Here is a 22383-nt window from a genome sequence, read left to right as displayed (position 1 = left end):
ATCCCACGCCCATATCTGGGGTCCACACTGATAGCCATGGCTCGCGCCTGTCTCTGGAGCTCCTTTAAGCAGCGCTCTTAATTCCCTCTCCTCGTGCACCAGGAAACAAAACGGGAAGAAAAAATTCTCTTGCCTCTTCGGCAGCTCCAGACCTTTTCCTGGACTCCCTCCCGGCTAGCCGTGGCGCACTAGCCTCCTTCAGGCTGTGTTCACGCCGCCAACCCCAGTCCTCTCCCTGCGATCCAATGGAAGCCCGATTCTTAGCTCCCAGCCCCGCCCACCCCAGCGGGTGAGCAGACAAGCCTCTCGGGCTGGTGAATGCTGGTTGGCACCAATCCTCTGTGCGGGAATCTCTCCGCTTTGCCCTCTGTACCCAGGTGGCTGCGCTCTCCTCCGTGGCTCTGAAGCTTCCCCCCTCCGCCACCCGCAGTCTCTGCCTGCGAAGGGCCTTCCTAGTGTGTGGAAACCTTTCCTCCTTCACAGCTCCCTCCCACTGATGCAGGTCCCGTCCCTATTCTTTTGTCTCTGTTTATTCTTTTCTCTTTTGCCCTACCCAGGTACGTGGGGAGTTTCTTGCGTTTGGGGAGGTCTGAGGTCTTCTTCCAGCGTTCTTTGGGTGTTCTGTAGGAGTTGTTCCACATGTAGATGTATTTCTGATGTATCTGTGGGGAGGAAGGTGATCTCCGCGTCTTACTCTTCCGCCATCTTGAAGCTCCTCTCTGTGTTCTTTTTCATAATGAGGGCCCTCAAAGTTGTATTAACCTGACGTACAAACCTAAATACCACCCCTACTAGAGGCACACAGACATACAAAAATCTAATATTAAGTGAAAAGGAAAGGAATACATGGTGATTTCCATCTCCTAATCTGCAATAGTTACACTCCCACTGTCCTGAGATAAAATGTCACAAATATGCGTGTGTTATGAAATACCTAACTGGACACTGATAAATGTCATTATGGCAGGCAAGCTTGACATGCAGGTTAAAAATTGAGTTCACGTGAAGACAATTTAAGAAAAAGTAATTTTCAAACTATTTTTTGTTTGTTTAACTGATATTTAATGGAACACATACTAAGGGCCAGGCAAAGTATTAGGCCTTCAGCAAATAAACTTCAAGTGATCAGCAGAGCTCGAATGAAAAGAAGTATTTTATGTTTGAAGTGTAAATAGCCAATACAGAAAACTACAGCGTCAACAGTTGAGCAAATAGTCTGTGAATTTGAAGGAAATAAAGATAAAAAAGGTGTCTAAAGAGCCATCTATCAGTTTTGTTCACTATATGATAATAGAAGATCGGAGCTGCATAAGAGTAGTTCTTATATCTTCTATCTATTTGGCCTTACATATATATTGGCTGCACTCCTCATTAAGGGTTAATTACTTTCAAGGCACTATTCTGCATGGAGAAAGTGCCAAAGACAATAGATTGCAAATGGAGTAATAGCAAGCAAAACATTCATTCATTCGACAAGTATATGTTGCACATAGCACCCACCCACTCTGTGCTTGTCTTAGTTTGTTCAGGCTGTTATAACAAAAATAACACAGACTGGGTATCTTAACACAACAGAATTTTATTTCCCACAGTTCTAGAAGGTGGAAGTCCAAGATCAGAGTGCCAGCATGGTCAGGTTCTGGTGAAGGCCCTCTTCTGGATTGCAGACTGCTGGCTTCTTGCTCTTTCCTTACATGATGGAAGAAGGGGCCAGGGATTCCTCTCAATCCTCTTTTATAAGGCACTAATCTCATTCATGGGGTTCAACGCTAGTGACTGAATTACCTCCCAAAGGCTTCACCTGCTAATATCATCACATTTGGGGGTTAGCATTTCAACATACGAATTTGGTGGGAACACAAAATTTCAGACAATAGCAGTGCTGGACATAGACCAGTGAGAAAGGCATAACCCCTTCTCTAAGGCTCTGTCTGAGAGCCAGAGAATAAAGAACAGTCGCAATACATTGGAATAATGTTTATAAAAGGAATATGCAGGGTGTTCTGAGAGCAAATGGCAGGACTATGAAACCCAGAGTTAATAGACTGTAAGTTCAGGGAAGATTTCCGAGAGAAAATATCTAATTTGAATCCAAAAAGGGTGAAAGAGGATAAAGTATTCCAGGAATTGAAAATTAGTCAAAATATTCAGAACATAGAATAGAGTGGGAGTGGGTAGGAAGATGGAATAAGAATACAAGTCAGATCACCAAAATCTTGCTTCCCCATTTGAAGGAGTTTGAAACTGACCTAGGACAATAAGAAGGAAGATAACATGGTATTTGGAAGCAGCCCAGACTTCATATCCTATCTTCAATAAAAATTAGATGATGTGGCTGCAGCATATTATTTAACTTATCAGAGCCTCAGTTTTTTTTCACCTGTAATGAATTAATAACAACTTATTAAATAATGTTGTGTGAAGCAAATAAGATAACACATGGGGAAACACTGTGGAAAAAAATGTATAGACATGTTCTAAAACTATAAGATGTCGTTATTGCATGAATGATTGTAAAGTGTGCTTAGGAAATGACACTAAAAGTGAAGACAAAATGCAGCCATAACCAAAGGCTATTCTACCAGGAGGATCTATGCTTTCTTCAGCACAGTTGATGTATGGTCAAGAAGGAAGTTTGACAGCACAGCCAGTGCAGTCAGCACATTCCACTGCAGCACAGCCCACGGCATAGCAATGCAACTGGGACTCTTTCCAATTCCAAAAAGGCCCAAGGATATTCAGAAAGACAGTGATTGCTGAATTCACACATTTTGCATTGCATTCATGGATGTTGGAAAGGTTCTACATGTAACCTCTGAAGGTCACTTTTCTGAAGCAAAAGGATAATCCTGACGGCCAAGTTAAGAAATAATCATAAAAGCAGATTGAGGACTCCACGTTTTGAAGGGTTTTCTATGTGTTAGGAACCTTTAATCAAATTGCACACACACACACACACACACACACAAACAGACATGCATATAGTGATCCTATAAGTTTGAAATGAATATTAGGTCCATTTGAGGAACCCAAGACCTAGACTAGACAAATAGTTTTCTCAATATCACCAATAAGCGTTAGATTTGGTATCCGAACTACTTATTCATCTGACTCCTTTGTGCAGAACCTTACATATTAAGATACCACACCATGAAACATATGGAGACTTGTACTTCTGGGTCAGAATGGTGTCGCCAATGCAACAAGTCCCAAATTATTACTACCACATCAATGAAAACAAGGAAAAAAGACACAAACTCTCAATACCACTAAAATTTAAGATACACAAATATCATAGTGCTAGAATCTAGGAAGAATATGTATTTAATATAAGATTCTATGGATCTTGATTTAGAAAAATTGGCCCATGCCATGCCTGATGGCATATGAAGATGGAGATTTACGAAACTGAGTTTGAATTAACCCAAGTTCAGTCAGACCTTATTGTTCTGGGCTTCTTTCAAAGTCTTAAAAATGTATCCCTATGCACCCCAAAGTTGTAGTTTATTTTTTAAGATAATAGGATTGATAGACTAATTCTGCAAACATACATCATTTGGATTTTAGCCAGACATTAGACAAGACTTTTTATTTTAGCCTAGTGGATAAGTTGAAGTAACATGAGCTAGTACCTTTAAAGTGCAAATAATTTAACTATACACTTGGTGGGAAAGGTTTAATGAATTGATAGACATCTGTACAGCTATTCTGAATTACAGTGGCTGTTCTGCATTGATATCCTAGAAAAGAAAATATTTGCCAATTTATAAAATGGGATCTAGTGAGGAATAATAGTTCACTGGTTTGATTACAGAATCAATGTCTTCCAAGTACCAGATAATATAAAATGTTAATAGGCACAAATAAAATTTCTGCTCTGAGATCTACAAACTAAGCACAACAGTACTGGAGTGAGAATCACTGATAGTCAATTATCCATGTCAAGGGCTTCACTTCAGAGAACACAGTTGACAGGAAGCCAATAGACCTCCACAGGCATGGAGCAGAGATATCAAAGTAGACAATACGATTCAGTGCCTCAACAGGATGACAGTGTCTATGACCACAACCAAGGATCCATCTCACTCTCACACGCAAGAGTGTGTCCTCATCAGTGTTTCACCTCTGATGACACCACTGAGAAAATTAATGATAAGAGAACAGGTTGATCAAGGACTGAAGACCAAGTATGTAATTAGAATGTCAAGAAACTTTAGTGAAGATTTAAGATCTTTAAAATTGAAAATACCAGGAGGCTCTCATATTTCTTTCTGTAATAAATATACCTTCTTATTATGGATAAAGGGTTGTTTGGCAAGGATAGAGTCCTAGGAGAAATTGGGAGGACTTGGAGAAGGCATTGCAATAATGTATGAGCACCTCTATAAAATCCCTGAAACTCTCCCTCTGAACAAGGCTTGTGACATCACATTGTTTGCTGTCATGAGGCTCATAGGCTCCAACAGCTCAATAAAGTCTTCTAAGTTGTACAAATGTCTCTGCTTTTTCTATATTACTCTAAAATCCTAAGGAATCTTGTATATAAAACAAAAGCTCTCCTTATTGGTAACAAAAAGTTTTCAATAAATAGCTGACAAATAAATGAATTAAAGTTATTAATTCTACAAGAGAAGAGGGACAGAAACATTCTTATAAAGCTATCTTAAACTTAAATGAGGAGGACTTCCCTGGTGGTGCAGTGGTTGAGAGTCCGCCTGCCGATGCAGGCGACACGGGTTTGTGCCCCGGTCTGGGAAGATCCCACATGCCGTGGAGCGGCTGGGCCCGTGAGCCATGGCTGCTGAGCCTGCACGTCCGGAGCCTGCGCATCCGGAGCATGTGCTCTGCAACGGGAGAGACCACGACAGTGAGAGGCCCGCCTACCGCAAAAAAAAAAAAAAAAAAAAAAAAATTAAATGAGGACATTACAATTCTAATTAAATACTTGTTGAGTATGTTTTAAAAAAAAGAAATTGAACATAACAGAATAAGGGTTAAACTAGAGTAACTTTCTATCCTGAAATTCGTGAACATTACAAATATCCCTAATGACTGTGGGAGGAGTTCTGAGGAACACTACACACACACACACACACACACACACACACACACACACACACCACACACACACACACACACCAACTGAGCCAATTACAACTATAGGGAAGCTTCTGAACAGCCCTATGCCTGCCATAAAATCTCCTCCCTACTCAAAATCTCAGCACAGGTCTCTAGATTTAAACTCATGACTTTCTCATTTTCCTCTCCTTTCAATTTTGAATCTAGTTGCGTAGGATACCATTCAGTGCAAGAGATTTGTCTCCAAAAATAGGTTAAAATAGTGGATGTCTTAGGGGATGTATTAGAAACAAGATTAATAAGATGTGTATGTGTGTGTATGTGTCTGTGTGTATAGAGACAGAGAGAGGGAGAAAAAGAGATTTACGATAAGGAATTGGCTCATATGATTATGGCAGCTGACAAGTGGCAAGTCCCAAGATCTGCAGTTGGTTGGGAGGCTGATGGTGTAGTTCTAGTCCACACGTGAAGGCCTGAGAACCAGGAGAGCTGACAATATAACTTTCAATCCTAAGGCTAACAGACTTGAGACCCAGAAAGAGATGATATTTTAGCCAGAGTCCAAAGGCAGGAAAAAATTGATGTCACAGTTCAAAGGTACTCAGGCAGGAGAAGTTCCCAACTATTCCCAACTATTTGAAAGACAGACAGTCTTTTGCTCTTTTCAAGCCTTCAAATGATTGGGTGAGACCCGCCCAGATTAGAGAGAGCAATCTGCTTTACACAGTTATTGATTTAAATGTTAAACTCATTGAAACACCCCTTCATAGAAATACCCAGAATAACGTCTGACCATCACTTGGGCACTCCATGATCCAGATAATTTGACACATAAAATTAACCATTATGGGAGACAGACATAAGAGAATTAGAGTAGTTCCCAGTTTATGTGTGAGGTTTACATATGAGGAAACTGGAGCATTGACTTGGGGAGAAGGGGTGCTCTCTTCCATGACACTGCCCTTGTTCCTTGGAGAGTTCACTATTCTCCCATGGAAAATATACTCTTGGGGGTGGGGGTTGTGGGGGGGAAGGGATATACTGGGAGTTTGGGGTTAGAAGATGCAAACTGTTACATATAGAATGGATGGTCAACAAGGTCCTACTGTATAGCACAGGGAACTATATTCAATGTCCTGGGATAAGCCATAATGGAAAATAATATAAAAATGAATGTATGGGGCTTCCCTGGTGGCGCAGTGGTTGAGAGTCTGCCTGCCGATTCAGGGGACGTGGGTTCGTGTCCCAGTCCAGGAAGATACCACATGCCGTGGAGCGGCTAGGCCCATGAGACATGGCCGCTGAGCCTGCGCGTCTGGAGCCTGTGCTCTGCGACGGGAGAGGCCACAACAGTGAGAGGCCCACGTACAGCACAAAAAAAAAAAAAAAAAAAAAAAAAAAAATGAATGTACGTATGTGTATAACTGAACAGTAATTAACACAACATTGTTAAGTCAAGTCAACTATACTTCAATTTATAAAAAAGAAAAGAAAATACACCCTCGGTAAAAAAAAAAAAAAGCATTATTATCACTTTGATTTGCAGTCTCTGATTCTCCTCCATCTTAGGTAGGCAAAGGCCCTACATTCCTTATTGAAAGACAGAGCTGGGGGGCAAGGAGAAAGGGGGAGCATTGCCTGCAAAGACATTTCAAACATTAACTGCTTAGACCAGAATGTGTTTTGTGAGGGAAGGGGTCTTTTTCTTTTTTCATCCTCCCAGCAAAGCCTAATACCCACTCAACCTATTGGAGTCTGCCAGTGGACAATTCAGTAGCTTCAATTTGTACACTATATCAAAAACTCCCATTAATCTCTTATATTCTATGGCTACCACTATTTTATTATTTTCCTTTGTGTCATGAATCTCTCAACTTATACCGGGCAGCAGAGTTGAAACTGAAACTGACATTTGATACCAACAAATACATTGGCTAAAACATTTCCCCCAGGTTACAAAATCAGAAGAATACTCAGGCTCAAAAAAATCCAAAGTCACTTTTATAAAGCTTCCCAACTTTAAGGTTTTTCTCTCAACTGAGTTCAGAGGGATTTATGCTTGCAAGCTTTATCTTCCTGAACAAAAATTATTGCAAAGTAAGCAGTATCTAAACAGCGTGTACAGAATTGAAAGAAAAACAAACAGAAATTAGGATAACTAAGAAATGAGACTTTCAGGGAAAAAGCTAAGCTCATATGTTATTCAAAAGAAAGAAAGCAGTTGGTGTGCCTCAGAAAAACCTCTTCAGGAATATGAAAGAAAAACAGAGCAGTATGTCACACCAGTAGGAATAAAATAGTATTCATAAATGTCCCTGATGCTTACTTAGTAAATATGATCTCTTTTGTTCAATTTTAAAAGGTAAATTTATTTAATTTTAAATACATTTTAAAATTTAATGACACACAGCATTTAAATTTACATAATATAAAATGCTGTTGATAGGATATTTGGCTTATTGTCAATAATGTTCCCAAACATCATTTATTATTAAAGGTGGATTTCCTAAGCAACTTGGCATGGGAGCATTCTAATTAAAAATTAAATCAATATTCAAATAAGTATAATCTAATAATCATTGTAATTCTCTGAAATACATTAACAGCTAGAAGAGTATCTGGTTTTATCACATTAGAAAAAAATCTTATCATCTTTATAGTAAAACTACAATGAAAATACACTCAGAAATTATCTTTATTGGAAGGCTATCTGAGTAATACTTTTGAAGTAAAGTGGTTGCATGTGTGCCTTTTTCTTCTTAACAGAAGGTAGAAATTACAACAGTGATAAACCAGCAAGGGAAGTAAGGGGATCCAAAGAGTAAAAGAAGGTTTGGGGTAGGGCTGGAGCAAAGGGTTTCTAAAGTCCCTTGAAGTCTTCAAACACAGTGATTTTAAGAACCAAAAGAGTTCTTAACCTAAATCATCAGAATTACCAAAGCAAGGATATTTTAGGTGAAATAGGGCAAAACAATTATTGAGGGCATAGAGACTCTGGATCCAGACTACCTGAGTCCAAGACCCACTTCCACCAGTTATTAGCTCCTGACTTTAGATAAGTTATTTATCCTTTATGTAACTCAGTTACCTTATGAATAAAAAAAAGAATTAGCATATCAACACTTAAAGGGTCATTGTAGGGATTAAATGAGGTAATACATGTAAAGTCCTGGGTGGCACCTGACACATAATAAATAGTCAACTGACTTAAGCTGTTATTTGGATGTTAAGCTGCCATACATTAGGGGACTGAAAAGGGTCAGAGTGATAATCTTGAGCCTGCTGCTTAATCCTGTGTGACTTTGGACATGTTATTTAACCACTCTGAACCCCTACCTTCTCATCTTCAAATAAGGTAACTCAGTATTTACGCCACAGGTTTCTAAGAGGGTTAAATGAGATAATGAGGGATGAGTTCATAACTAAGGAGTCAGGTTAAGTGTGGGCTCCCCCAAGAAGGGACACATATACCCCAATTGTGACATAAGGCCTTGGTACTCTCTGCTCTGCCTTTAACAATGACTTTTAATCATGTACTGCCTTTTTGCCCCTAAGCTTATAGCTTATTGGAAATATTTAAGAAAACGGTATTCTTTTTTTTTTTTTTTTGCATGCAGTTAAAAGCAAAAGGCAGTGCTTCCAAAGGTCTCCCAGTGATATGAGTTGGTTTGTCAAGTACTGCAGCTTTCAGGCACCAAAGTAAAGGGGCCACACGTGTTTATCTCATTTTCTTGTCTGGGTGAATTTAGTTTATGAAATATAGTCAAATGCAAGTGAGCTAATTGCCTGTGCCTCGTGGAAAAGAAATGTAAAGGATCTTGCCCTCTCTGTTTTCCCCCTCACACTACACTCCTTAAAATGGTGACATCATTTAGAACAAGATGCACCTTCTACTAGCTATGGAATATGGCAACAAGTGAAATGACATTTGATCATAGCTCTAAAGACCAGTGTGTCTCAAACCAGACTGACACAGAAAACGCTAGGAAGAGAAATTCTGACCCGGGTGTATGGTGAGGCTTTGATTTGTCTGATCTGACTGTTAATGAGTATAATTCTGAGTCATCTGTGTCATTTGGACACTTTCTCTGCAGAGGAAACACAGCCAGACCTTTCCTCACAGGCCAAGTGTCGGCCAGGGGAAAGGATTTCAACTGGTACTGACTTGGACATGTTTCCAAACAGAATCAAAGCAAACCCATTGTGGAATTTGGAAGAGAACCCCAATCTCTGCAGTCTCCCTTGGGACTTGCTCCATCTGTGTCTCCCTTTGATGTGTTCAGGTACATTAAACAGGTGAAGGGAGGGGATAGCTTTATCCAGAGGATTTAGATATTAAGCTAGCCTTAGCAGAGAGCAAGGTGGCAGAAAAATGGATACGTCAGAGATTGGCAAATTCTGCTTCTCTCATTTACAAATATGAAGGCAGTGTCTCAGGCCACTGCTTCTGTCTGAATCACTTACACTTCACCTGGCTAAAGTCTTTCTCCTTTGATGAGACCTCTCTCCACACCTGACCTCCAAGCTAAGTTAGACCTTATGTCTATACACTCTGTGTCGTAGGCAGAAATCTAAGATGCCCCCTAAGATTCTCATCTTAACATCTATGTCATGAATAATCCCTGGGACCTTTGAACATGATGAGGTAGTCTCTTCTGTGATGAGGTTCTGTTCCAGGGCACAATCCACTTTGAGAAGGTAGATTCTCTTGAATGGACATGACCTAATCAGGAGATCCTTTAAAGGGACCAGGATCTTCCTGAAGAAAGATATTCAAATCACGTGAGATACTTAGCATGAGAGATTATCCACTGCTGGCTTTGAAGATGGAAGAGTCCACACACATTGCCTAGAATGTGGGCTGAGAGAGGCCCCAGTTTACAGCCAGCAAAAAAAAAAAAAACAACCCCTTTTTCCTCCAGCTGTAAGGCATTGAATCAACCATATTAGTCTGGAAAAGAATCCTAACTCAGATGAGAATGCAGCCTACTGCTGCCTTGATTTAGTCTTATGAAACCCTGGGCAGAGAACCTAGTCCTGCCATGTCTGGATTTCTGACTTACCAAATGGTGACCTAATAAGTGGTTGTTGTTCTAAGCTACTGAATTTTTGGTAATTATGCAGTAATACAGAACTAATATGCTCCCATAGGGTCCTGTACTTACCTTTCAGAAACTTATCTAAGCTCTGTGAAGGCAGGGACCCTATCTCTTATTCACTCTTCTGTCTCTAGCACCCAGCCTAGTGCCCAGAATATACTAAATGCTCAATGAATACTTGTTAATGAATAATTGCATACATTAACCCATCCTTTTAAATCACAGTATTTTCAATTAAATAAATCAAAGTATTTCTATCATGAAGTTTGAGAGGGATGCTGTTTTAATTTACATTAAATTATATTATTTCCATCACTTTTTTTGATCTAATGTGTTTTATTGATTACTTTCATTCATTTAAACAAGACAACAAGACTGAGACCATTCACATGCAGAGTCAAGAGGCATAGCCATCATCTGTGGAATTCATCCCGCCCACTCCTTGTTTACCAGCCCCTAGGTTCTGCACTCAAGTTTTGAACAGCATACTGCATGCATGCAAAATGAGTTTCCATGGGTGTTCCAGGGCACTTGAAGCAAAATGATATATGATGTTTCCCTTAAGAAGCCTTTTATTTTCTCTCCCTTTCCCTCCCTAACATTCCTTTCTCATCTGCCCTGTGATTGTTAACTCAACCACACCAAGGTATATCTACCTTCATACTCTCAGCCCTGCCACTGCCCAAGCCTACTCTACATTGTCTCTGATCGTGGGATTGTCCTCTGTGTGACCTATGACATGTTCGCTGCATGAAAAAATGTCATCTCATCCAAGATCCATGTTAAATGCTGACTCTACTGTAAAACTCTCCTAGGTCTTCCTTCATCTTTTTTTTTGTTTGTTTGTTTTTGTTTTTGTTTTTTGCGGTACGCGGGCCTCTCACTGCTGTGGCCTCTCCCGTTGCGGGGCAACAGGCTCCGGATGCGCAGGCTCAGCGGCCATGGCCCACGGGCCCAGCCGCTCCGCGGCACGTGGGATCCTCCCAGACCGGGGCACGAACCTCTGTCCCCTGCATCGGCAGGCGGACTCTCAACCACTGCGCCACCAGGGAAGCCCCTTCATCTTTATTTTATATATAGTACTTCTGTTTCAGTGATGCCTATTCTGTAAGAGAGCTAACTGTTTACACACATATGAAACCCCCTCCGGACCATGAGTCCTTCAGGGTTGGGAACAAGCCCCCATATCCAGCCGAGTGCCAGTTCCAATTGTTTCTATATTCACCTATCATTTTATCTTTGAAAATGATTTAAGGCTAGACCTTCAAAGAGCATTGATGTGTTAAATAGGGAACCTTGAAAACAGTAAGACTTACTCTCTGTTTTAAGGGGAAAACTGTTTTGTGACACTGAGACCTTTACCCACTTTTGAAGGAGGCAAATGAATGGACATTGGTGAGTCTTGTCTCATTTCATGAGACTTGGGTCCCCTCAAAACTTCCAACAGAAGCTTATTGGCCTCAGAAATATATTTTAAACGTCAAAAAATATAGTGAGGGCTTCCCTGGTGGCACAGTGGTTGAGAGTCCGCCTGCCGATGCAGGGGATGCGGGTTCGCGCCCCGGTCCGGGAAGATCCCACATGCCGCGGAGCGGCTAGGCCCGTGAGCCATGGCCGCTGAGCCTGCGCGTCCGGAGCCTGTGCTCTGCAATGGGAGAGGCCACAACAGTGAGAGGCCCGCATATCGCAAAAAAAAAAAAAAGAAAAAAAGTGTGTATATATATATATATATATATATATATATATATATATATATATATATATATATATAGTGACATTGCAATATTGCTATGTTATATACCTGATGGGGATCAGGCAGTGAAATATAGAGATCAGGGAGATAATCGTGACTTGATACAGATGGACATTAATGTATTTGGGCATGCAATGTGGAACAAAGGTTTAATTTTATGTTTTTCTAAATAGAAAAAGTAATTTTATTGAAAAAAAACTATATAATTTTAACAGGAACTTACTATGTGTCAAGTGCATTTCAGGCTTTATTTAATTTAAACTTCATGGCACATCTGAGGTAGGTAAATGATATTACTTCCATTTTATAGGTTAAGCCAGTGAGGCTTGGAAAGTTATAATTAGTCCAAGGTCACATGGCTAGTCAATGTCACAGCTGGCACTCAAACCCCAGGCTGACTATGCTATCTACCCATGGGAGGTGAAAAAGATATAACTCTACACTGATGCAGTGGGGTTCCCTGGGTTCCTAAATCACCTGGTAAAAGACAAAGGACAAGGGAATTCCAGCTGGGGTGCTGCTTTATGGAATCAGATGCTTAATAAATTGTACCCCTCACCCAGTAAAGAGAACTTGGATTAGCCTCTCTCGGCTAAAAATTGTCAGAGAATAAATACTCCATTCTCCTTCCACTGTTCCAGTACAGGGTTTCTCAGCTTAGCTTTATTTACATTTTGTTGTGGGAAACTGTCCTGCACACTGTACTCAACTGAAATTTAGCAGCATCCAGTGCCTCTACACACTAGAAGCCAGTAGCACAAGTAATGACAGTAATGACAACCAAATTGTCTCCAGATATTGCCATATATCCCTGACTAGGGTGGGATCAGGGTGGCAAAATCACCTTAGGTTGAGAACCACAGTCCAAGTAGAACAAGCACTGAAACAGGAATCAAAAGATTTGGGTTCAAGTTCTCCTGCAAATCCTATCTTTCTGAACCTTGGTTTCCACATCCAAAAAATATTGTATGTGTTCTCTCTAGATCCTAGGACTCCTGTAACAGCAAAAATACAAAAGTAAAATAAGATAATGTCTGTTAAAAGAGCAGCAGTAGGAATAGTATTATTCTAGCTCCCTCCAAGAATTATATAAAGTTTAGAAAGAGCTGTAATACAGGAAATGCACTGGACTGGATGTTGGAAAAACTGGCTTCTGTTCCTCGCTCTGCCTCTAGCTGTGTTTCTTGGAAAGGTCACTTCACGTCACCTTCCTGAGACTATAGTTAAAATGTGTATTATTATTGTCATTACTGATATTATTATTAATTTGCCTTGAAACTTTCCTTCTTTACGCAGCAGTGCCATGTTTCTTTTGGAAAATTATTTTTCCCTCACTAGATGTAGTCACAGTGGGATGGTAAACCCAGGTGCTGCCCCCTATCAGAGAAACCCAACAGGCAGATCCTTCCTCTCATCACCTCTGCATGGTCATGGGGCCAACATGTGACCCAAGCTCAACCTATGTGCTGCTCCTGTCCAGAGCTTTGTTTCCTGATCAGGGGAGACATGCATGGAAGTCTTACTTGAATCCCACTGCACCCTTCCTAGGAGACTGTTCCTATGGTTTTGCCTTCTTGCCTTTTGCAGTTGCCTTCTTCCATGCCTGCTTCTCCAGTTGTCCTCTCAATTCCATGAACTCCTCATATCTTTCTGGATCAGAGCATGCTGATTGACCCTGATTATGTGTTCTCCCCTTCTTCCTTAGGAATAGTACCCCAATTTTTAGTTTGGCACATTGCCAGCAAGAATAAAACTTTTATTTCTCAGGTTCTTTAGGCAGGTAGGTTGAGCTGTATGATTCAGTTTTGGTTAATGGAGTGTAAGCAGAAGTGATGTGTGCAAATTCTGAAAAGTGTCCTCAAGAGGAAAGGTCATGCTATCTTTTTTCCTTCTTTTTTCCTACTGATTGGAAGGTAGACATAATGACTGGAGCTCCAACAATCATCTTGGACCACAAGGTAATCTTGGGAATGTGGAAAATTTTCATGGTAGAAGTATCTTGATTCCCTGGCCAGAGCACTATGCCAGACCTGGATTGATTATTTCTAAAATTTTTGAACTTGAAGGAAAGAAACCTTTGTCTTGGTTACTAGGGTTAGTACCTCTGTTCCTTGCACTGATCCTAATGAACTCACACTTTTGCTTCAGTTAACTCTGGTTATTGTCTATTGCTTATGCCTCTTTCAGGTGACAGTGATCAAAAATTCAATTCAAACTGGCTTAAACAATAAGAAAAAAAAAAATGCTTACAAAACTGCAAAGTTGTGAGGTAGCCCAGGCTTCAGGCAAAATTCAATCAACATTCCATACAGTATCACTGGAGATCAAGTTTCTCTCCCATGCTCCTCTCCAGGATTTCAACTTCACTTTCAATTCCCATATGTTGCTTCCTTTGCAGCTTCAGCAACACTTTGTGAACTGGTGAGAAAGGTTGAAGCAGTTTAATACCTTACATTTTCACTCCTCCTCATTGGGGAATAACAAAGAGTCTCCCGCACAATAGTCCCTCCAAAAAAATGAAAGAGGCTTGCCTTCAAAAAAAAAAAAAAAAAAAAGGAAGAAACATCAGGAATATATCTTCTCATTTGGATGGCTCTCACTAGCTTAGGAGCCCATCCCTGAGCCAGTCCCTGTGGACAAGGGATTAGAGTTATTGATTGGCTTCTATTAATCAGGCCCCAGTCCCAAGACTGGAAAGTGGGTCATTCCTGCAGAAACCGTATAGCTTAGAAGAGGTGAGGTGGTTCTCAAAGCAAAAGATAGACTTACTTATCCATAAAACAGGAATAGCAATATATATCCTGCCTACCTGAAAAGGTTAAGATGATTAAATCCAATAATTCAGGTGAATTTTTGAAAATTATGAATTACTACATAAATAGGAGTTATTATTATTGGTATTAGACTGCATTGGTCTCTCTTATATGTTTTTTTCCATTAAATTTTCTCAGAGTTTATGGCACTACAGTTGACCCTTGAACAATGCAGGAGTTAGGGGCACAGGCCCTCCATGCAGCTGAAAATCCACGTATAACTTAGAGTCAGCCCTCTGTATCCATTGTTCCTCCATATACAGGATTCTACATCTGCAGATTCAGCCATCTGCGGGTCGCATAGGACTGTAATATTTACTATTGAAAAAAATCCATGTATAAGTGGACCCACACAGTTCAAACTCGTGTCGTTCAAGGGTCAACTGTACTTTTAGAGTAACAGCAATCTACAATTTTATAGACTTCCTCACTTTTTGAGGGAAAACATTTATAATATTATAATTTAATCATTTCAACTACAAATTGAAAACATCTCCTCCATTTCCTCCTATTGTAGCCTTATAACTACAGCAGTGTCATGGTCTTTATTTCCTTTAAAACTTTGGATGTGAGTCACTGACTCAAAGTTTTTGAGATAAGAATATAACCAGAAAATAAGGATGAGAAGGTGCTACTACCCTCTACTCTTTTCCCTTTTTTAAGCCCAGACTATTCATTTAAGACACAATTACAACCACATTACACATGGAAATAAAAGTCTTCAATGACTTCCCACAGCTTTGGGGTAAATGCAAGCGTGGCTCGTGGGACCCTGCATCAAGTGACCCTGGCTACCCCTCCACAACATCTCACCTCTCTCCCCTTACCCTGTCCTCTGTGGTCAGTCATATTGAGCCCCTCTAGGCTCCTCACTTGTGCCTCAGTCTCTCTTTACCCAGAGCTCAATGTTCCCCATGCCTGTGACACCCTTGCCAATCACAAAGCACGTACCAGCACCACCAACAGGCCCACTAATTTGTTACTCCCACTTCCAGACTTAGCTTAGATATCATTTCCTCAGGGCAGCTCCCACTTTGGAGACGTGCGACATAAGAGGGTCTGCCATTACTTGTCTCATTATCATATTATGCTTCTACTTTAAAAATCCTAGTCATCATTTTTTTAATGCCTGTGTTTCCTAATATTTCCCCAAAACCCCTGAGTTCAGAGGTTATTTATTTTTCAACACTGTATCCTCAAAGTTTGCATAGTATTCAAAACATAATGGTACTAAGAAAATATGTATTGAATCAGTTAATCAACAAATCCACAAAGGCTCATAGAGTTTATTTCTAGAACTCAGAACTGTAGTAAACTACATAAGAAAATGAAATATCACAAATGGCCACCTACTAACAGTTGGAAAAATGAATAGGCACTTTGATGAAGCCTTCAGAGGATGAAGAATAGTTGAGCATTAAGTTATATTTATGACAACCTCAGTTTGATGTGCTGTGTGTACATCTGTGACTCTTACCTTTTAGAATTTGAACCTGTTACAATTTGTTTGATTTCACAATGGTCTCATCTTTAAAAGTGATTTTTTTTTCTTATACAAGGGATTAAGGATTATTTCTTCTTTTGTTAACATTTATCAGCATTTCCTGAGATAACTTGATAACTGCCTGGGCTCAAAGTCTCAGTGCCTATACTCAGTGAAATCTTAAAATATCTACAATTCAGCAAACCAAATCTAGCCCTGGGAGGTGAGGATCCATGTCTTGGTTCTTCTGTCTCAGGCCTCTATGGAATGGGGGGTGGGGGTGGGGTTGGAGAAACACAGCAATGAGACAAAGGTGGGAGGTAGGAACAAGCAGCCCAGAACAGATCATAAAGCAACTCTGGGATGTTAAAAGATATTGAAACTGCCATCAATTTCAGTTCAATATAAGATAGTTTTTCTTTGTCAAAGCTCTGCCTCTAAAATGGGACATAAGCGTTTCCTAATACTAGGACAGGAATTTAACAATGATGGATGGATGTTCCTAAAAAACCATAAAGAGACAATCTGAATAATAAGGTTGACTCTCAGACTCATTCTTCAGAAGTCTCTTGTGAGCCTTTAAATCTACTTTAAAAGAGTAGCATTTTAAGTTGATTTAGTGAGATGGCTAAAACTTAATTAGTTATCAAATAATTACCTAATGGACCTTTTTTGAGGTATAAGGTTGAGCTACATCTCTAGCTGCAATGCAATTAATTTAAAATTTTATAAGCCATGAAAGGTAATCACATCCTTATGAATCAACTAAGGTAGGAAGATAATATTTAGATGCTGCACTGACACCAAGACACCTAAAGCAGGTTAATTGGGTGGCAATTAGTAAGAAGAGTGCTAATCACCATATTAGTCTTCTATTATGCAAATGAAATTACATTTCAATTAACAGTTAAGAAACCAAACAATTCAAAATGTATGGGCAATAACAGCAATTGGCATGTTTCATAGAAGCCAAAGAAAAACTCTCCGGAATGAGACAGTTTAATCTTGCTCTCAATTCAACAAGACTGGTATCATTTTCCCACTTTTTGCATGAATTTAGAAGTACAGCCCAATATTTTAGAATTGACACTTGCCATACCAAAGGTAATTTATAATAGTATATTCCAGAATTATATATGAAAGAAGAAACTCATTTAGTTGTGTTCTCTCCTTTATTAAGAGGAAACTAGGACTAAGAAAGCATGAATGACTTGATTAAGTTCAAATGGTTAGTTAGTGACAAATCCAGGTCGAGATTTCAGAGTACTGTTACATGAACACTATATGACTGCCAAGAGTAAAACGTTAATTATCATCAATAATAGAGTACAAATTTTAAGAGTCTGGCATTTGGAGACATACCCATCTGGGTCTTTCACTTACTAGCTGTGTGACTTTGTGCAAGTTACTTAACCTCTCTAAGCTTAAATTTCCTAACCTCTAAAGTGAGGATAAGTATACCCACTTCATTCTATTGGAGGTGTTTATTGAAATAAATCAAGCAGAGTTTGGCTCAATGACTAGCATATAGTAAACACCCTCAAAATATTACCTATTATTATTAGCACTGGTTTTATAAGAGAATGCATTGATATAATTTGAGGGCCTTAGAAAAGTAATCCTTTTCCCTCCCAGGAAGTCATATTGCTTAAAATCTTCTCATTAAAGATTTTTTTTTTAAATTTTTGATTATTAATTAAGTGAAAATGTCTTTGGAAGCAATAATGCTGCACTCTATTTTCAGCTCACACCTTAGCAGAAATCAAGGTGCTAATGGTAACTAAAGACAAGGGTCCAGTGACTTCAGACTTCTGGGATAGAATGCATGAGTGACTCAACAGGCAAGTAAAATGGGGTACAGAGATGTTGAAAAGGGAAATAGAAGCATACAAAGTAAATGTTACTGTCTTCCTCATTTTGCCAAGGATGTCTCACTGGGAAAATCTAGATCAAAAACTTGCCTCTAGGAGTACAACCACTGACATGGGAAATATCAGGTTTGGTGGTTTTGTTTTCAAGCTGTGTAAATATAAGTAAAGATAAATAGTGATTTTAGTTATTTTGACCAATATAAATTACTTGGCTAAAACCACACACATTTGAGGCAAAGGAAATCGGGTTGGTCATGCTTCCGTTTTTGCCTGAATTATCAGTATAAATACAATTTCCATTGTTGGCAGGGATCTGATGTATTATAAAGAACTCTGCCCATGAGTGAAAGTGACAGAGGAGAAATAAGCAGCTGAGGCTTTGCAGTGTTTTCTCTGCACATGTAGGAAAGCGGCCATTTGAAAATCTTGTAAAAACCATGGCTTACATGATTGTAACAATGGATTAGATTCAAGAAGGGAAAGAGGGAAGTTGGCTCAAAAACTCCTTAAAGAAAGTAGCACATTTTGAATAATGTATCTATAACTACATTTTCACTCAACATTTGCATTGCTCAAGGCCAAATAAAACTGGAAGTTTTAAATGTAGTGTCAGTAGGATTCACTGGTGTTTACTTCCCTGACTTTATTCTACTTTTTCAGCTTTCTTCAGATCCCACCTCTCACCCTCAGTTATTCTTCAGATTCATTCAGTTTGCCTTATGCCAACTTCGTCTCCAGAAATACACCATATCAGATACTCTGCACAACTTTCCTGATTGAAACAACTAAAAAGACCCTAGGGTGGCCCCCATGATTTCTGCTTCCTGATACTTATACCCTTGTGTAATCCCCTCACCTTTAGTGTGGACAGGATCAGTGATTTGCTTCTCACCAAAAATCACTTCTGTGATTATGTTACATAAGATTGTAACATTCATGTTGCTAGGAAACAATTTCCCTTGCTGACTTTGATTAAGTAAATAGCCATGTCGAGGAGATCCATGAGGTAAGGAACTGAGGACTGTCTGTAGGCAATGACCAGCTAGGAAGTTAAGGCAGCCTGTGCTTGAAAACCAGCAGGAAACTGAAGCCCTCAGTTCAGTATCACTCAAGGACCTGAGTCCTGCTAATGACCACAGGAACTTAGAAGTGGGTCCTGCTCCAGTTGAGTCTTCAGATGAGAACTTGGTTGACAACTTGATTGCAACCTTGTAGAGAATTCAGCTAAGCTAAGTTTCTCATGACCTACAGAAACTGTGAGATAATAAATGTGTGTTGTTTTAATCCACAGATAACTGATATAGTCTATTGAATAAATTATTATAAAAATTATTTTTTAATGTGTTGCTGAGTGTTAAAAAGTAAGGAAGCCACAGACCTGAAAAACAAAGTAAAAATAAAAACCTTAGGAGATAAACTAGACTTAAAGCCAGATTTCACTGTGAGGATTTCATACCCTCAAAATGTTGAGTTTTGCTTTGACTATTGCATGGGGCACTGAGGGAAAAAACAAAAAACGAAAAAACTCTAGGGATTTGTCAAATAGGGAAATATAATTTCCCTTAACAAAAGCTAGCTATGTCTGTATGTAAGGAAAAATAAGAAATAAGCAGCCAAAAAACAAAGAAAGAATACAATAAGGAAAACTGTTTTTCTCAAATTTGACAGTGGAATAAATAAAACAAATAATCACTCCTGGCAATTCATAAATTCAAGCCAGTATTATGTGGGTTTGGGGCCTAAATTTATCTTACTTATGTAGTCCAAAAAATCTCAATTTGGTTTAAGGTAATCAGGATAGGTTAGTCAACCACAAGATAGAACTGAATGTTAATCCTATTAAGCGAAACTGAACTTGAACCTAGGAACTAAGAAATTGCAGTAGATAAAATTCTGAGGAAAATAAGCGGTACACAATAAAAAAATTTGCAATAGTACATAAGGAAATAAAGTACAATGAGGGAGAACCAGCAGAAACAATATCAGTGCAAATAGAAACACAAAAACTGCAGACATAATTATTTTCAGTTATAGAAATTAGATAATAATGTTTAATAAATTTTAAAAGACTATAAAAACTTGAAAATATAAACAGAGAACAAAAAAGTATACAAGCTATTGGAGAAATAAGAAAATAGATTTTATAGAAATGAATCACATTAAACAGATGAAGAGAGAATTAGTGAACTAAAAAATAACTCTGAATAAATATGCACATTGCAACCCAGTGAAGAGAAGACAATGGAATTAGTGACATAGAAAACAGAGTGAGTCAATCTAACCTATTATCATGTTATAAAAAAATTAGTGGGATGCAATTAAAGCAGAACTTTAGAAAAATATATGGCCTTAAACTCTTAAATTACAAAATAAAAATGTTTCAAAATTTATGAACCTAGCATCTAGTATGCGAAGTTATAAAAATTACTTCAAGATAAACCCAAAGAAAGTAGAAAGAAAGATCAAACACAAATTCAGTGAAATTAAAAAAATAAACATATACTAAAAGGATCATTAAATCCAAAATAAGTTCCTTTTAAGAGATAATAAGCTTGATAAAAATCCTGGAAGTTGATCAAGGAAAAAGAACAATACTAGGAATAAGAAAGGGCACATAACTATAGATGTTGCCAGTGCTACACATGTAAAGAATATGTAACTCTCACATTTTTCCAGGTGATAGAAATGGAGGAAATGCTTCTCTGTTCACTGTTATGAGACTAAAATAAATTTTATACCAAAACCAAATAAGAGCACAACAAAGAAAATTATAGGCCAGTCTAACTGATGAAGTTGCAAAATTCCTTTGAAAAATATTGAAGCATTGAAGATAATACATCATTAAGTTAGATTAATTTCAGGAATCCAGGAATGATTTAATATCAAAAAACTGAAGAAGCTAGTTCAACATATTAATATATTAAATGAGAATAAATATGTAAAAACCTCAGATTTTGTGAAATAACCTTTATATAAAATTCAAAATCCACGCATGACAAAATCCATGAAAACTGGATGGAAGAGCATTTTCTTAATCAGATGAAAAGCATTTCCAAAAGCAAGCACAGAGTTACAGAAAACACTGTGGTTACTAGCATGGGGGGAGGGGCAGGATAGGAGTAGAAGATTAAGAGGTACAAACTACTGTGTATAAAATAAATATGCTACAGTGATATATTGTACAGCCCATGACATATATCCAATATTTTATATTAACTTTAAATAGAGTATAATCTATAAAAATTTTGAATCTCTATGTTGCACACCTAAAACTAATATAATATTGTAAATCAACTATATATTCTTTGATAAAAAATAGTCATTCATAGCAAACACACCACAATGAGATTCACTTTACACCCACCAGACCAACAAAAAATTACAAAATCAACAATCCAAGTGTTGGCAAAGATGTGGAGAAATGAGAAAACACACACTACTGATAAATGTACAAATTATAATTATTCCAGAAAACATTTTGACATTACCCACTGAAGTTGAGTATGTTCATACTATAAAAGCCAGTAATTCCACTCAGATATATTCATTAGGAAAAAAAAAAATACTGCATCTAATAAGTATATACCTTAGGAGAAAATTTTGCATGCACGTATCAAGTGATATACACAAGAATGTCCATAGCAGCAATGTTCATAAAAACAAAAACTTGAAATGATTAAAATGACCACCAATATTAGAATCAATAATTATCTTGAATATTTATTCAATGGAAAAAGTGAATCAACTGCTAGTACATGCATCAACTTGGCTTAACCTTAAAAAGATGTTCAGACATAATTTTTTTTTTTTTTCGGTACGCAGGCCTCTCACTGTGGTGGCCTCTCCCGTTGCGGAGCACAGGCTCCAGACGCGCAGGCTCAGCGGCCATGGCTCACGGACCCAGCCGCTCCGTGACATGCGGGATCCTCCCTGACCGGGGCACGAACCCGTGTCCCCTGCATCGGCAGGCGGACTCTCAATCACTGCGCCACTAGGGAGGCCCTAGCCATAAATTTTAGACACTGTTGAACAAAACAAGCCTATAATACATACAGTAATAGATTTTAAAACAAGCAAAACCAAACAATTATTGTTTAAAGAGCCTATATAAGTGTTAAAACTTGTAAAAAGGAGTGTGAAAATGGTTAACACAAAATCCATAATTGTGGTCAAAACTCCAGGAGATGGGGTGAGAGAGTTACACAGGAAGCTGTAGATACAAATAATGTTCTGGCTCTTAATCTGAATAATCAATACTAGACAGTCAATTTGGAATTAGTTTTAA

The sequence above is a fragment of the Stenella coeruleoalba genome (genome assembly GCF_951394435.1).
Source record: "Stenella coeruleoalba genome assembly, chromosome: 13".
Classification (NCBI taxonomy): Eukaryota; Metazoa; Chordata; class Mammalia; order Artiodactyla; family Delphinidae; genus Stenella; species Stenella coeruleoalba.
The sequence above is the reverse complement of the archived record's forward strand: the minus strand, read 5'-3'. Positions refer to the sequence as shown.